This window comes from Eumetopias jubatus, unplaced genomic scaffold, assembly GCF_037043125.1.
Source record: "Eumetopias jubatus isolate StellerSeaLion01/CBP00866 unplaced genomic scaffold, mEumJub1_p1.0 scaffold_4, whole genome shotgun sequence".
Taxonomy (NCBI): domain Eukaryota; kingdom Metazoa; phylum Chordata; class Mammalia; order Carnivora; family Otariidae; genus Eumetopias; species Eumetopias jubatus.
Window position 1 is genome coordinate 70,752,427 of NW_028274810.1, and position 17,635 is coordinate 70,770,061.

The window sequence follows — 17,635 nt, forward strand, 5'->3', positions numbered from 1 at the left end:
AGCTGTTACAGAGAGTATATGTTTTGGCTTTTAGAAAAGTCTGCTTAGCTTTAAAAGGACTATCAGGTACAGACCTGTTGCAGCACATTAGTTCAGGACTTGGATTTAGTCTTTTCCCCTACTAGTCATAAACCCCAAGAGCAGCTATGACATCGGTCTGACTGAAACTGACTCAGGCCTCTCTCTCTTTTTTTTTTTAAAGATGACTTTTTTTTAAAGATTTTATTTATTTATTTTGACAGAGAGAGAGACAGCTAGAGAGAGGGAACACAAGCAGGGGGAGAGGGAGAAGCAGGCTTCCCGCCGAGCAGGGAGCCAGATGTGAGGCTTGATCCCAGGACTCTGGAATCATGACCTGAGCCGAAGGCAGACGCTTAACGACTGAGTCACCCAGGCGCCCTCAGGCCTCTCTTTTGATTACTGGGGATCAACAAAAGGCATTTAGAGTAGAGTTGCTAGATAAAATACATGCAATGTCCCATGCAATATTTGTGATGTACTAATACTGAAAAATTGTTTATCTGAAATTCAAATTTAACTGGCTGTCCTATATTTTTATTTGCTAAATCTGGCAACCCTAATTTAGAGAGAGGCTAGACAGTTGACTAGATAGTATTTCCTAGTATACTTTCCCTATGGTGTTTAGGGATAGATGTGTAACTTGATATAGTGGCTCTCTGGATACTTTGTTTCCATGACAAAAAGTCCAACTGAAATTGGTTTAAACAAAGAGAATTTATAGTTTCATGTAATTGAAAAGTCCAAAGGGAATAAGGGCCCCTGACATAGTTTGATCAAGACTATCAGGCTTTGGCCCTGTTTTTCTGCATTTCTCTTGGCTCTCCCCTTTATCAGTTTCTTAGGCAGGCTTCCTTGGTGTAGTACAAGATGACTGTAGTACAGATGACGGGGATTACATGTTTCCTAATATCTAGGGGAGAAAAAGGATGCTTCCCACAAATATAACACAAAAATTCTGAACTTGACATTAGACTATCCCCGTGTTCCAAAGGATCACTCTTAAAATCTGAACTATTAACTGTAGCTTTCTGTCTAGACCAGTGGCTCTTAACCTTGAGCATGTATCTTAACCACCTGGAGGACTTGTTAAAACACAGATTGCTAAGCCCAACCCCCTGATTTCTGATTTTAGTAGGTTTGGGGCTGGGTTCTAAGAATTTGTAGTTGAAACAGGTTTCCAGATGTTCCTCATTTGGCTAGTCTACAAACACTTTGAGAAACATTGCTGTGTCAAATCAGGGTCTACTCCTGGAGCTGGGGAAGGGGTCAGTCCCACCCAAATACCTTACTAGTGTGTGGAAGAAACAAGATACCTTTTTTTAAAAAGATTTATTTATTTGAGAGAGTACAAGAGCAAGCATGAGTGTGGGGAGGGGCAGAAGGAGAGAGAGAAAGAATCTCAAGCAGACTCCCCACTGAGCATGGAGCCTGATGCAGGGCTTGATCTCACAACGCTGAGATCATGACCTGAGCTGAAATCAAGAGTTGGATGCTCAACCAACTCAGGCACCCAGGTGCCCTGGAACAAGACATGTTTTGAAGAGATAATTACAATGTCCACTAAGGAGAGGACTGCTGTTTTTGTCTATCCAGCTTTCCTGCCCTCTTATTTAGGTAACAGCTTCCAATTGTTCTCTTAACCACTCATTCCCCATTTGTAATCAGTGTGGCTTCGGTAGAGTTGATCTAACCCATTGGCTTTAATGGTGGGCACATGACCCAGGCCTGGCCATTAAGATTATTGCATTCACCTGACCTCAGTGATTAGCTCAGGAATTAATAGGGCAGCCATCTTTGTAAACAGTCAATGCACATTACTATACATTACTATTTACTGTCCTGGCTATTGATAAAAGATGGCATAATTCTGGTCTTTAAGAAGCTCAGACTATGCTTTCCTTTCCGATCTGCCATCTGTGGTGGAACTGCCACCAAGATGCAGATTTTCGTGAAAACCCTTAGAGGGAAGACCATCATTCTCGGGGTTGAACTCTCGGGGTTGAATAGAAAATGTAAAGGCCAAGATTCAGGATAAGGAAGGAATTTCTCCTGATCGGCAGACTGATTTTTGCTGGGAAGCAACTGGAAGAGGCACACACTTTGACTACAACATTCAAAAGGAGTCCACTCTTCATCTTGTGTTGAGACTTCGTGGTGGTGCTAAGAAAGGAAGAAGTCTTACACGACTCCCAAGAAGAATAAGCATAAGAGAAAGAAGGTTAAACTGGTCGTCCTGAAATACTATAGGTGGATGAGAATGGCAAAATCAGCCGCCTTCATTGAGAGTGCCCTTCACATGAGTGTGGTGCTGGAGTTTTCATGGCTAGCCACTTCGACAGACATTATTGTGGCAAATGTTGTCTGACTTATTGCTTCAACAAACCAGAAGACGAGTAATTGTATATGGGTTAATACTAAAAGACATGAACTAACATTTAAAAAAAAGGAAGCTCAGACTAAGGAATACCAACATGTAAACAAATGCGTGTAGTATTTCTCTTTATAACTCCCTCCCTTTCTCCTGGCTTCCATCTAATACACATTTCCATTATATACTGTATTACTTCTTTGTAATCCTTAACCACATTTATTATCAGTTGTTTAATGTCTTAGTCCTCATTAGATTATAAGTTCCATCAGGATAAGGACTATAATTAACTGCTGGATCTCTAGTACCTAGCACTCTCTGTGGCACATAGAGGTGCTCAGTAAATGTGGGTTAAATGAATGTTTTAACTGTAGTAATAGAAAAATATAGAAAATGAAGAGGGAATGATTGGTTTACTGGTGGGGTAGTGGAGATGTAACAGCCTGGATAAATGCACAGGATTGTTGAAACACCTCGGTGTATTTTGGGAACTGTAAGTAATTCACTTTTGTTGAAACATGACGTATGAGGTGGGAAGTGGTGGTAGATGAATCTGGAGAGAGGGTGAGGGCCAAATCATGAAGAGCCCTGAATTCTACACCTACAGGTTGGGGAGCCATTGACTGGTTTCAAGTAGGGAAAAGAATATATTAGCTGCAAAAGTGATAAATGGATTGGAGGAGAGTGAGATTAAAGAAGAGAAACTGGTTAGGAGGCTATTTCAGTACAGATGAAAGATACTATGAAAGCCTAAGGTGAAAAAAAAATGGAAGAAGTGGAGAGATGGAGACCTGGTGTACAGAATTCATGTGGACTCATGGAGATTTCCACTGTAAATTTAATTTTGTTTTAGCAGTAGAGACATTGTATTAGCCACTCCTTTTTTTTTTTTTTTTAAGATTTTATTTGACAGAAAAAGACACAGCGAGAGAGGAAACACAAGCAGGGGGAGTGGGAGAGAGAGAAGCAGGCTCCCCGCTGAGCAAGGAGCCTGATGTGGGGCTCGATCCCAGGACCCTGGGACCATGACCCAAGCCTAAGGCAGATGCTTAACGACTAAGCCCCCCAGGAGCCCCCCCCTTTTCTTTTAGATTTAAAAGATTTTTAAAGTAATCTCTACCACCCAACTTGGGGGTTGAACTCACAACCCCAAGATCAAAAGTCGCACACTCCACCAACTGAGTCAGGCAGGTGCCCCTGTATTAACCAGTCTTTTTTTTTCTTTTTAATATTTATTTGACAGAGGCAGAGAGAGCACAAGCAGGGGGTGTGGCAGGCAGAGGAAGAAGCAGACTCCCTGCAAAGCAGGGAGCCTGATAAGGGGCTTGATCCCAGGACCCTGAGATCATGACCCGAGCCGAAGGCAGACACTTAACCAACTGAGCCACCCAGGCGCCCCTCTATTAGCCAATCTTAACTAGTGATCCCTAGTTCTGCATCCACACCCACTTAATATTTGTAACTGGAGATTGTATTTTTATTTAATTTTCTAATCATTAAAAAAGAGAACCCCCCCAAAAGCCTAAGATAAGGTAGTAATAGTGAGAATAAATAGGAGAATTGTTTAAAAAGTAGAATTGATGGAACTTAGACTATCCTGAGAAAAATGAAAGAATCTAGAATGACTTAGTTTTCTGGCTTGGGAGATGATGGTACTATAAACGAAGAGACACAGTTTAAGAAGGAAGGACAGGCTTGGATCATATGGCTTTTTAAATCAAAATGAGGCAGAGGTGAAATGGAAAAGATTTTCTCCTTTTGGAGGAGTTCTTTTTCTCTTAGGCTTTATTGGGGGAGGAAAAGGGAACAGATTTTACTGCTTCTAGGTTTGAAACCTAGAGCAGATAGTAGTAAATCAGATACTATTAAGTTCCTAAAAGTGTGGGAGAGATTGCAGTGGGTCCTTGACTACTCCCAGGGTATTAGTTGCTGAGGTCAATTTAAATTTCTAGAAGTGGGGCACCTGGCTGGCTCAGTTGGTAGAGCATGGGACTCTTGATCTTGGAGTCATGAGTTCGAGCCCCACATTAGGGAAAGAGTTGACTAAAAAAAAAAATTTCCAGACGTTTAATTTGCTTCATCTTATTTAAGCAGCTTTTTGAAAGCAAGTGGGCATAAACTTTATTTTGTATGTTCTTTTTAAAAGTTTTTATTTAAATTGCAGTTCACATACAGTGTGATATTCATTTCAGGTATGTAATACAGTGGTTCAGTACTTTCATACATCACCTAGTGCTTATCACAATGGTGCATTTCTTTCCTTTTTTTTTTTTAAGATTTTATTTATTTATTTGACAGAGAGACAGAAGAGCACAAGCAGAGGGAATGGCAGAGGGAGAGGGAGAAGCAGGCTCTGCATTGAGCAGGGAGCCCGATGCGGGACTTGATCCCAGGACCCTGGGATCATGACCTGAGCTGAAGGCAGACGCTTATCCATCTGAGCCACCCAGGCGCCCACAATGGTGCATTTCTCAATCCCCATCACCTGTTTAACCCATCCCCCTGCCCAACTCCCTTCTGGTAACCATGTTTGTTCTCTGTAGTTAAGAGTCTGTTTCTTGGTTTGCCTCTTTCTCTCTTCCCCCCTTTGCTCATTTGTTTTGTTTCTTAAATTTCACATATGAGTGAAATCATATGGTATTTGTCTTTGACTTACTTAGCATAATACTCTCTAGCTCCATCCATGTTGTTGTAAATAGCAAGATTTCATTCTTTTTTATGGCTGAATATTTCATTGTATATATATATATATATATATATATATAGTGCATCTTCTTCATCCATTCATCAATTGGTGGACACTTGGGCTGATTCCATAATTTGGTTATTATAGATAATTCTGTAATCGAGAAGCATGTATCCCTTTGAATTAGTATTTTTGTATTATTTGGGTAAATACCTAACAGTGCAATTGTTGGATTGTAGGGTAGTTCTGTTTTTAACTTTTTGAGGGACCCCTATATTGTTTTTCACAATGGTTGCACCAGGTTGCATTCCCACCAACAGCGCAAAAGGGTTCCCTTTTCTCCACTTTCACACCAACACCCGTTGTTTCTTTTGTTGTTGATTTTAGCCATTCTGACAGGTGTGAGGTGATATCTCATCATGGTTTTGATTTGCATTTCCCTGATGATCAGTGATGATGAACATCTTTCCATGTGTCTGTTGGCCATCTGGATATCTTCCTTGGAGAAATGTCTGTTCTGCCCACTTTTTAATTGGATTGTTTGTTTTTTGGGTATTGAGTTTTAGAAGTTCTTTATATATTTTAGATATGTATGCTTTATCAGATGTGTCATTTGCAAATGTCTTCTCCCATACTGTTGGTTGCCTTTTAGTTTTGTTGACTGTTTCCTTCGCTGTGCAGAAGCATTTTGATATAGTCCTGATAGTTTATTTTTGCTTTTGTTTCCCTTGCCTCGGGGACAGGCCTAGAAAGAAGTTGCTACAGCTGATGTCAAAGAAGTTACTGCCTGTATTCTCCTCTAGTTTTCAGGTCTCACATTGAGGTCTTCAATCCATTTTGATTTTGTGTGTGGTATAGTGGTCCACTCTCATCCTTTTGCATGTTGCTGTCCAGTTTTCCCAACCATTTGTTGAAGAGACTGTCCTTTTCCCACTGGATATTCTTTCCTGCTTTGTTGAAGATTAATTGACCAGATAGTTGTGGGTTCATTTCTGGGTTTTCTATTCTGTTCCATTGATCTATGTGTCTAATTTTGTGTCAGTACCATACTGTTTTGATCACCACAGCTTTGTAATATAACTTGAAGTCCAGAATTGTGATGCCTCCAACTTTGCTTTTCTTTTTCAAGGTTGCTTTGGCTATTTGGGGTCTTTTGTGCTTCCATACACATTTTAGGATTGTTTGTTCCAGCTCTGTGAAAAATGCTGTTGGTATTTTGATAGGGATTGCATTAAACGTATAGATTGCTTTGGGGAGTATAGACATTTTAACAATATCTGTCCTTTCAATCTAGGAGCATGGAACATCGTTCCATTTTCTTGTGTCATCTTCATTTCTTTCATGAGTGTCATACAGTTTTCCGAGTATAGATCTTTCACCTCTTTGGTTAGGTTTATTCCTAGGTATTTTGTTCTTTTTGGTGCACTTGTAAATGGGATTGATTCCTTAATTTCTCTTTCTTCTACTTCACATTTGGTGTATAGAAATGCAGCAGATTTCTGTAAGTTGGTTTGTATCCTGCAACTTTATGGCATTCATTTATCAGTGGTAGCAGTTTTTTGGTGGAGTCTTTCAGGTTTTTTATATAGAGTATCATGTCAGTTGCACTAGCGAAAGTTTTACTTCTTCCTTGCTGATTTGGATGCCTTTTATTTCTTTTTGCTGTATGATTGCTGTGGCTAGGACTTCCAGTACTTTACTGAATAAAGTGGTGAGAATGGACATCTCAGTCTTGTTCCTGACTGTAGAGGAAAAGCTCTCAGTTTTTCCCTATTGAGGATGATACTTGCTGTGGGTTTTTCATATATGGCCTTTATTATGTTGAGGTTATGTTCCCTCAAAACCTACCTTGTTGAAGGTTTTATCACGAATGGATGTTGTACTTTGTCAAATGCTTTTTCTGCATCTACTGAAATGATCATATGGTTCTTATCCTTTCTTTTATTAATGTGGTGTATGTATCACATTGATTTGTGAATATTGAACCACCCTTGCAACCCAGGAATAAATTCCACTTAATCATGGTGAATGATTTTTTAATGTATTGTTGGATTTGGTTTGCTAATATTTTATTGAGGATTTTTGCATCTATGTTCATCAGGGATATTGGCCTGTAGTTCTCTTGTTTAGTGGTGTCTTTACCTGGTTTTGGGTAATGCTGGCTTTAGAGAATGAATTTGGAAGTTTTCCTTCCTTTTCTGTTTTTTGGAATAGTTTGAGAAGGATAGGTATTAACTCCTTTAAACGTTTGGTAGAATTCACCTGCGAAGCCATCTGGTCCTGGACTTTTGTTTGTTGGGTGTTTTTTGGTTACTGAATCAATTTCTTTATGCGTTATTGGTCTGTTCATGTTTTCTGTTTTTCCCTGTTTCAGTTTTGGTAATTTATATGTTTCTAGGAATTTATCCATTTCTTCTAGGTTGTCCACAATTTGTTGGCATATAGTTTTTTCATAATATTCTTATAATTGGGGGCACCTGGGTGGTTCAGTTAGTGAAGCGTCTGCCTTCAGCTCAGGTCATGATCCCAGGGTCCTGGGATCGAGCCCCGCATTGGGCTCCCTGCTCAGCGGGGAGCCTGCTTCTCCCTCTGCCCCTCACCCCACTTGTGCGTGCTCTGTCTGTCTCTCAGATAAATACATAAAATCTTTAAAAATAATATTCTTTTAATTGTATTTCTGTGGTGTTGGTTATTTCTCCTGTCTTATTTGTGAATTTATTTATTTGGGCCCTTCCTGTTTTCTTTTTTGATAAATCTGATCATCAATTTTGTTAATTTTTTCAAAGAACCAGCTCCTGGTTTCATTGATTTTTTTTTTTTTTTTTTTTTTTTTTAGTTTCTATATCATTTATTTCTGCTTTAATCTTTATTTTTTCCTTCTGCTGGCTTTAGGCATTGTTTATTGTTCTTTTAGGTGTAAGGTTAGGTTGTTTGAGATTTTTCTTCTTGAGGTAGGCCTGTATTGCTATATACTTCCCTCTTAGGACCACTTTTGCTGCACTGCAAGTGGGCATAAATTATAAGAAAACTGTTAATACCCTACGACCCAGCAATTGCACTACTTGGGTATTTACCTCAACGATACAAATGTAGTTATCCTAAGGGGCACTAGCACCCCAGTGTTTATAGCAGCAATGTCCACAATAGCCAAACTATGGAAAGAGCCCAGATGTCACACACACAAACACAAACACACACACACACACACAATGGAATATTATGCAGCCGTCAAAAAATGAAATCTTGCCATTTGCAATGCCATGGTTGGAAGTAGAGGATGTTATGCTAAGTGAAATAAGTCAGTCAGAGAAAGGCAATTATCATATGATCTCACTGATATGTAGAATTTGTGAAATAAGGCAGGGGATCATAGGGGAAGAGGAAAAAATGAAACAAGATGAAACCAGAGAGAAATCAATCATAAGAGACTTTTCTTTTTTTTAAGATTTTCTTTATTTGACACAGAGAGAGCACAAGTAGGCAGAGCAGCAGGCAGAGGGAGAGGGAGAAGCAGGCTTCCCACTGAGCAGGGAGCCCGATGTGGAGCTCGATCCCAGGACCCTGGGATCATAACCTGAGCTGAAGGCAGAGACTTAATGACTGAACCACCCAGGCACCCCAAGAGACTCTTAATCTTAGGAAACAAACTGAGGGTTGATGGAGGGGAGGGGGTGGGGAGATGGGGTGGCTGATGGACATTGGGGAGGGTATGTGTTGTGGTGAGTGCTGTGTGTTGTGTAAGACTGATGAATCACAGACTTGTACCCCTGAAAGAAATAATACATTATGTGTAAATAATTAAAAAAATTTAAAAAAAGAAAACTGTTAAGTTTCATGAGTTAGGTTCAGTATTGGTAAAAATGTGAATTGCTATAGCCATTTTGGAAGGTTTGGCAATAATAATTAGTCAAATTTGTCTTCTGGAAATCTATTCTGTAGAAATGAAAGTATGTTGTTTTTAATGGCAAAAATTGGAAATAGCCTGAATGTCTATCAATAGTGGGCATGGATATAGATTATAATATACTTATATTGTGGAATATTATGCAACCCAAGGAGAATGAGTTAAATCTGTGTATCGTGACCTAGAAGGATATCTGAGAGGTTATAGATTAAAACAAGCAAGTTATAAAGAAATGTGTATAATATTTTTGTAAAATAAAGATATAAATACATACTTTTTTTTTTTAGCATTATATGCACATAGAGAAAGGTGTAAAGGTGTATTTTATTCCAAGTACTCTTCTAATGGCTGGGAATATAGTCCTTGTTTTATGCAGGAGGAGGTATGACAATAAATTAAGAAGTAAATATATAGTATGTTAGGCAAAGATAAATGCTATGGAGGAAAAACCCAACTGGCTAAAGGGGATGGAGGGCAGAGAGGAATTACTGTTTTATTCTGGATAGAGGCCTCACTGATATGGTGGTTTAACCTTCTTATTGTGAAATAAAATACATGTTAATAAGTGTATAAAACATACATGTAATTTATATAGTATATAAACATAAATGTAGTTTATTGACGTTTGTGAACAACTATGTAACTACCACATAGATAAAGATGTCGAAGATGGCCAGCTTCCCAGAAGCCAAAAGCATGCCCTTTTGGCATATATCCCCCTTCTTCCCACCAGAGTAAACCATTGACTTAATTTTTATGGTAATTATTTTCTTATTTTTCTTTATAATTGTATTCCTAAATAATATATTTTAGTTTTGCTTGTTTTTGAATTTGCTATATATGGAATTACACTGTATGTCTGCTTTTGTGTGTTTTGCTCACTATTATGCTGAGGCATCTATACTGTTTTTATGTAGCCGTAGTTTCTTATTTTTTTATTATATGGTATTTTGTTGTAGAACAGTTTATTTCTACTTTTATTTATTTATTTTTTTAAAGATTTTATTTATTTATTTGACAGAGAGAGACACAGTGAGAGAGGGTACACAAGCAGGGGGAGTGAAGAGGGAGAAGCAGGCTTCCCATGGAGCAGGGAGCCTGATGCGGGGCTCGATTCCAGGACCCTGGGATCATGGCCTGCACTGAAGGTAGATGCTTAATGACTGAGCCACCCAGGTGCCCCTATTTCTACTTTTAATAGACATTTGGGTAGTTTCTATCTTGGCTATTATGGACAATGCTGTTATGAAGATTTTGCACATATGTCATATGTGAATGCATTTCTCTAAGGTATATCTAGGATTGAGAATTCTGGTTTATAAAATATGTGTATCTCAGCCCTTCTAGAGAATGCCAAATTATTTCTATCTGTAACGGTATCTGAGCGTTAACTACATCTACTAATCCCTAGGTGTTGTCATATATTTACATTTTTGCAAATCATCTAAGTGTGTAGTGGCATCTCATTACGGTTTAAATTCATTTGCATTTTCCTGATTCCTAATGTGGTTGATCATCTTCTCACATGTTGGCCATTTGGTTATTCTCTTGTATGAGACACCTTTTCATGTCTTTTGCCCATTTTTCTATTGGATTGTCTTTTTTTCTTATTGGTTTGTTGGAGTTAAAGATTCTGGATATTCTTGTCTTTTACATGTATTCCAAATATCTTAAGATGACATTTTGAGCAGAGACCTGGCGGAAGTTGAAGGAGTGAGTTGTGGGGATAGCTGAATGAAGGGTATTAGAGGAAGAGTGAACAGCAATTACAAAGAACTTGATGCAGGAGTATTTTTGAAATGTTGCAGGAGCAGTGAAAGATGCTTACCTGAGCTTAGAAAGAACAGGTTAAGAGGATCTCAGAAAAAAATGAAGCAAAATGGGAAAGAACTCATGGAGTAAGCATTACTAGTAAAAATATAGATTACAAAATCCATTCCTTGATACTACCACAAATACATAAAAATAGAATATGGTGAAGGAAAAGACCTAGAATATGATCAAATGGAAACATTGATTTGATAACCGGATTGTGGACAGTTTTTGTCCTAGATTTATTATTATATAGCAAAAACAATGTCGAAAGTACCTATAAAAAGTTAAAAGATTTACAAGTAAATACTAAATTTAATACAAAAAATTAATCACCTCTTACTCTCAGGCATTGATAAGTAAAAACTCTTATTAGTTTCCTATTGTTGCCATATGAATTACCATAAATTTAGTGGCTTAAAACAACTCACATTTATCATCTTGCAGTTTTGGACATCAAAAGTCCTAAAATCAAGATGTCAGCAGGCTGTATTCCTTTTGGAGGCCCTAGAGAATAATCCATTTTGTTCTAGGAGCTGCCTGCATTCCTTGGCTGCTGGCCCCTTACTTCATTTCAAAGCCAGTAATGTTGCATCTTTAAATCTCTCTTTCTGTCTTCTACTTCTGTTGTCATATCTGTTTCTCTGACTGATATTCTTGCCTCCCTTTTATAATGACTTTTTTGATTTCTCTGGCCCACATGGATAATCCAAAATAATCTTTCTGTGTCAATGTTCTTAATCTCATCTGCAAAATCCCTTTTGTTATGTGATATAAAATATTCACAGGTTCCAGGGTTTGGGATGTGGACATCTTTGTAGGACTATTATTCTATCTACCTCACAGACTCTAAATTTGAGAATAAAATTTTCACTAACCTTGTTTCTTAGGGTTTGACGAACAAGGAATTGGAAGTATGGATAAAAGACAGAGGACCCTTACTAGCAGAGAATGAATTTGGTGAATGTCTTATCTTGAATTTTCCACAACATCTGCTGTAGAAGGCTAGCTTAGAGTTAGGCTTACACATGATGTAAAGGTGCCTGAAAGACAACTGGAAACTTTCAGATCACATGTTCATTTCATGTAGTTGCTGCCTTGAGAGGATAATTATACTTTATTAGAAGACTGGTTTGAATTTAGTCTGCTTAACAATGATGTGGCATTGAAGAGTTCTCTATAAAATGGGAGTAGTAATACTTAATTCACAAAGATTTTTATAAGAATTATAAAACTATTACATATACATACATATACATATAATGAAATAATACTTAGCTTGTATCTGGCATGTAGCAGGTACTCTTCTGGAAGGTCTGTGTTTTTGTGATAACAGTGAGAAAATGTTAGAGAGGTTAAGGCGAGTGGTTTATGCTGGAAGTTTTGCTAGAGGCTGCTGTACATCTTACTTGCTAGAAGCTACCTGACTCTATTGTGTATTTGGCTCTAAGATCCGTATGGGTAAAATTTTGGGCAAAAAGAAGCAATGAGTTAATATTCATAGCAGATGTGGCTGATTATCATTTTTTTTTCTGTTAGCCTATTTTACCTTTTTCTATGGGAAATTTCAAAAATTTTTTTCTCTCTCCAGGCTGATCATTTTTTCCCCCCTGCCTTCAGTAAAATTCCATGCTGTACTTACAGCATGATTATTCTTGGATCTTCACTTCTCTCTGGTAAGCCTAAATGCTGGTCATCTCTTGTATTAATTCAACAAATATTATTGAGTGCCTTCTCTTTGTGAGACACTCAACAATGGTGATATAAAAGATAAATAAGAAAATGTGTGTCCTCAAGGAGCTCACAGTTTATCACAAAGACAAGTGAATAGCTAAACTATAATGAATAAGCTTTATATTAGAAGGTTGAGAAAAGCTCTGTGGAATCAAAGAAGTAGTGGTGTTTAGACTAAAGATGTGAGGGAAGGTTTCACAGAAAAAATTGTGTATGACCTGATCCCCCTCTCCCCCGCCCCCGCAAAAGTAGCTGGTTATAAAGGAGTATGGTGAGAGAAAGGGCTGGAGGGGAGGGAGGAAGGAATGGGTATTTTGTGAAGTACAGGGAACATAAGTACAAAGGCATGAGAAAGTGTTTGTTTGGATGAGCTGTGGGTGTTTTTGGTGTGCCTAGGGTAAAAGGTGCCCGTGGGAAAGTAATAGGAGAATGAGCGTAGAAGAGTAAGCAGAGGGGCACCTGGGTGGTACAGTCGGTTAAGCCTCCAACTCTTGGTTTCAGCTCAGGTCATGATCTTTGGGTTGTGGGCTCTGTGCTGCTTGAGTTTCTCTCTCTCTCTGCCCCTCCCCCTTGCTCTCTTGCTCACATTCTCCCCCTCTCTCAAATAAATAAATCTTAAAAAAAAAAAAAAAAGGAGGCCAGACCATGAAGGGCCTTATATGCCATGCTGAATGAAGAGTTTGAGTTTGGACTTTATCCTATAGGTAGTTACGAACTCTTGAAACATTGTATGCTAAACCAACATGACTAGATTCAAGACTCAAAAGCAGCAGGAAAGGTAGGAAATGAACAAGGAAACTGGTCTCTGGGGAAATCCAGGGAGACCCTTTCAAGAAAGAAAAAATGGCTAACAGTGTAAAATTTAAAGTGGTTGTGAAATAAAGATAGAAAAGTTTCTGCTGGGGCGCCTGGGTGGCTCAGTTGGTTGGGCGACTGCCTTCGGCTCGGGTCATGATCCTGGAGTCCCAGGATCGAGTCCCACATCGGGCTCCCTGCTCGGGGTCGGGGGAGTCTGCTTCTCCCTCTGACCCTCTTCCCTCTCGTGCTCTCTGTCTCTCATTCTCTCTCTCAAATAAATAAATAAAATCTTAAAAAAAAAAGTTTCTGCTGGACTCTGTTGCTGAGAAGACCTTAACAAGATTATATTTTGTGAATGGGGTAGAAATCAAATTAGATTCAAGAGTTGAGTGGGAGGTAAGAAAATAGAGACTACACTTATAGACCGCTCAGAAAACTTGCTGTGAAGCAGAAGTGAGAGGTAGCTAGAGAGAGATGTAGATCTGAGAAACAATTTTTTTTCAAAGATAGAAGAGTTGTATGTATATTATGTTTTGGTGGAGATGATAAGGTAGAGATAAAGTTGAGTTAAATGGGGTGTGATTTGATGGGACAGGAAGGATGGGTTTGGTGGTGAGAAGAGATTATAACCACAGGGAAGGAGAGATACTTTTGTCTAACACTTGGAAGGAAGAGGATGGGTTTGAAGAAGAATGTAGATTGGAAAATTGGATGAAATCAGGTTTCTTTCTGGCAGATGGCAGTTGTGAGAGAAGAGGTGTGTGGTGTTAGGCTTCAGATATGGCATAGCCGCTGATCACCGTGGGATGGAGTAGGTCACTGATCAGAGGCATGTAGATAAATTACTAATAGGATAGTTGATCTCAAAATTAGAGACTCGTAAATTTGTAGTGGCACAAATTGCCAGCTTGTGATTTTCTTCAGAATTCAGCAGATGGTTGGATTGATTCCCCATGGCTGAGAGATTTACTGGGCTGGTGTGGTAAAAGAACAGGGAGCTGGGTGGAGATACTGACAAGAGAATAGTTGATGCACAACTTTGAGGGAATAGTTAAGTAAATTATGACACATTTGTATAAACTATTTTCTAGCTATTGATATTTATGTTTATAAAGTGCTTATTTTATAATGGTAAGGTAATAAAAGTGTATGTTGTACAAAGGTTTAGTAATGATCAACTGTAATAGTCAAGGGATTGTGTTAGGCATAATGATGAAAAAATGCTCTGAAAACCAAAGAGTATTGGTCATCCCTATTAGCGCATAGACAGTCATTTGTCAGGGATCGTTATTTCTACTTTAAAGATGAAGAAAATGAGAGTTAGCAAAAGTGACTTGTTCAGAGTCATAAATTTGATAAATGGCAGAGAGAGAGGTAACTTTTATAGTACTTATTGAATAGTTACTGTCTCAGGTATTGTTTTATATATGCAGTCTTACTTAATATTTTCCTCATTTTTATTTCCCAGTTAAAACAGATTCTGAGGTGAGTAATAATATGAACAATAGATAACTGTCGAAAGAGTGATACCAACAAGTGCTTTAGAAGTTCAGCCGAAGGAGATGTTGTAGACTAGGGTAGAAGAGAGACTGTAGATGATTATATTTGAACTTGGACTGAAGGATATGTAGGCTAGTCTTATTTTTTTGGTCTCTTTGACTTGTTTTTTTCATGTTAAAAGATTCTTTATAATAATCTATGTCATGTTTCTGGAGCCTTTTGCTCAGATAAGGAAAAAAAATACTATTCTTGCTTTTTTTTTTTTTCCTTGCTTATTTTTAATGAAAGACCAAGCCTATCTGTAGATGTCATAAAGGGACCCAACATAATTTCTGGATCTCTAGTGCATCACTTTTGAGACTGCTTTGGAGAGAATGGAAGAAATAATGTCTTCCAACTAACTTTGCAAGTTGAATCATGAACTCATTGGTAGGCCTTCTAGAATAGGTTTCAAATATAATTATAAATCTGTCTATCTAGTTCTTTTTCCCCTTAAACAATCATTTATATTTGAGTGCTTATTATGGTTAATGGAAGAAAACACTTCTTTTGAAACAGTAGTTAAAAGGCCACTGAAACCAGGGATTTAGCTCTTCCATGCTGAGCTGAAAGAAAAATAAGGACCTTTTTTAGGGTAAATTTCCACTTAACCTTTTTCTCCAGTCTTGGCACTTTCATTCTGTGGTTTTAGTGCAAGAAGCATTTGAATATAAAACATTTTACATATGAGAAGTCTTCAAGAATTATCAGAAAGGACTTAAGAATGATCTCACTTTACTCATAAAGTAGGGATTGCCATGTGTAGATATATTATTTGTCAGTTTTTATATTTGGAGACGTCTGTAATTGGCATCTGTATATTTCTACAGAAGTAGTCACCATTATAATTTGTCTAATTTTAGGATCAAGTCCATATGTAATGGCTTATGGCTTTAAATGAATACTTGATACTTTCTAATAGGGCCCATCTGGTAACTACAAAGAAATAAAGATAATGTAGACATTTTAATGAGCTATGAAAAGGTAGCTTCAGTAGCAAAAGCACATTCTAAAAACAACTAAGAATAACTTACCAAAACTGACTTGAGAAGAAATTAAAAATCTTTATACTCTTTTAGCCATAAAAGAAATTGAATTAGTAATTTAAAAAAATCTACCTACCCAAACAATATTAGGCCCATCTAATTAATTACAATTTTAAAACCACCATAAAATTTACCAGCACAAACATTTTTGAGTGTGCAGTTCAGTAGCATTAAGCATATTCACATTGTTGTGGAACATATATGTAGAGCTTTTTCATCTTGCAAATTTGAAATGCTATCCCCATTAAATAACCACTCCCTTTTCCTCCTTTCCTCAGGCCCCAATAACTACCATTCTATTTTCTGTTTCTATGTATTTTACTACTTTGGTTACCTCATATAAAGTGGAATCATACAGTGATTGCCTTTTTGTGACTGGTTTATTTTACTTAATATAATGTCCTCAGGGCTCATCTCTGTTGTAGCATGTGACAGGATTTCTTTCTTTTTTTTAAATTTAAATTCAGTTAATTAACATATGATGTATTATTTGTTTCAGAGGTAGAGGTCAGTGATTGATCAGTTGTATATAACACCCAGTGCTCATTACATCACAAGCCCTCCTTAATGTCCATCACCCAGTTCCCCCACCCCCCTCCAACCCCTCCCCTTCAGTACCCTCAGTTTTGTTTCCTATGATTAAGAGTCCCTTATGGTTTGTCTCCCTCTCTGATTTCGTCGTTTTATTTTTTTTCTTTCTTCCCCTATGATCCTCTGTTCTGTTTCTTAAATTCCACATATCAATGAGATCATATAATTGTCTTTCTCTGATTGACTTATTTTGCTTAGCATAATACCCTCTAGTTCCATCCACATTGTTGCAAATGGCAAGATTTCATTTTTTTTTTTTGATAGCTGAGTACTCCATTGTGTGTGTGTGTGTGTGTGTGTATACACACACCACATCTTTTATTTTTGTGGAATCTATTTATTTATGATCATATATCATTTATGTTGGTTACCATTTAAAAAATATAGACCTCCCCTGGGGAAAGAGGAACTGATAGGTTGGAAAAGGAAAGTAGAAAAAACTCTGAATATACCACATCTTCTTTATCCATTCATCTGTCATTGGACATCTGGGCTCTTCCCATAGTTTGGCTATAATTGGACATTGCTGCTATACACTTTGGGGTACAGGTGCCCCTTCGGATTACTACATTTGTATCTTTAGGGTAAATACCCAGTAGTGCAATTGCTGGGTTGTAGCATAGCTCTATTTTCAACTTTTTGAGTAACTTCCATACTGTTTTCCAGAGTGGCTGCACCAGTTTGCATTGCCACCAACAGTGCAAGAGGCTTCCCCTTTTTCCACATCCTTGCCAACATCTGTCATTTCCTAACTTGTTAATTTTAGCCATTTTGACTAGTGTGAGATGGTATCTCATTGTGGTTTTGATTTGTATTTCCCTGGTGCCAAGTGATGTTGAGCATTTTTTCTATGTGTCTGTTAGCCATTTGTATGTCTTTGGAGAAATGTCTGTTCATGTCTTCTGCCTATTTCTTGACTGGGTTTTTTGTTTTTTGGGGTGTTGAGTTTGAGAAGTTCTTTACAGATTTTGGATACTAGCCCTTTATCTGATACGACATTTGCAAATATCTTCTCCCATCACGTAGGTTGCCTTTTAGTTTTGTTGACTGTTTCTCTTGCTGTGCAAAAGCTTTTTATATTGATGAAGTCCCAATAATTCATTTTTGCCTTTGTTTCTCTTGCCTTTGGAGAGGTG

At 37.8% G+C, this 17,635-nt stretch overlaps 1 protein-coding gene and 1 pseudogene across 1 annotated transcript in view; both read left to right on the top strand.

Annotated features, from left to right (window-relative positions):
• PIK3R3 (phosphoinositide-3-kinase regulatory subunit 3) overlaps positions 1-17,635 on the top strand; it is a 128,228-nt gene that overhangs the window by 17,596 nt on the left and 92,997 nt on the right. The window lies entirely within an intron of this gene.
• On the top strand, positions 1,958-2,418 carry LOC114224309 (ubiquitin-ribosomal protein eS31 fusion protein pseudogene; annotated as a pseudogene).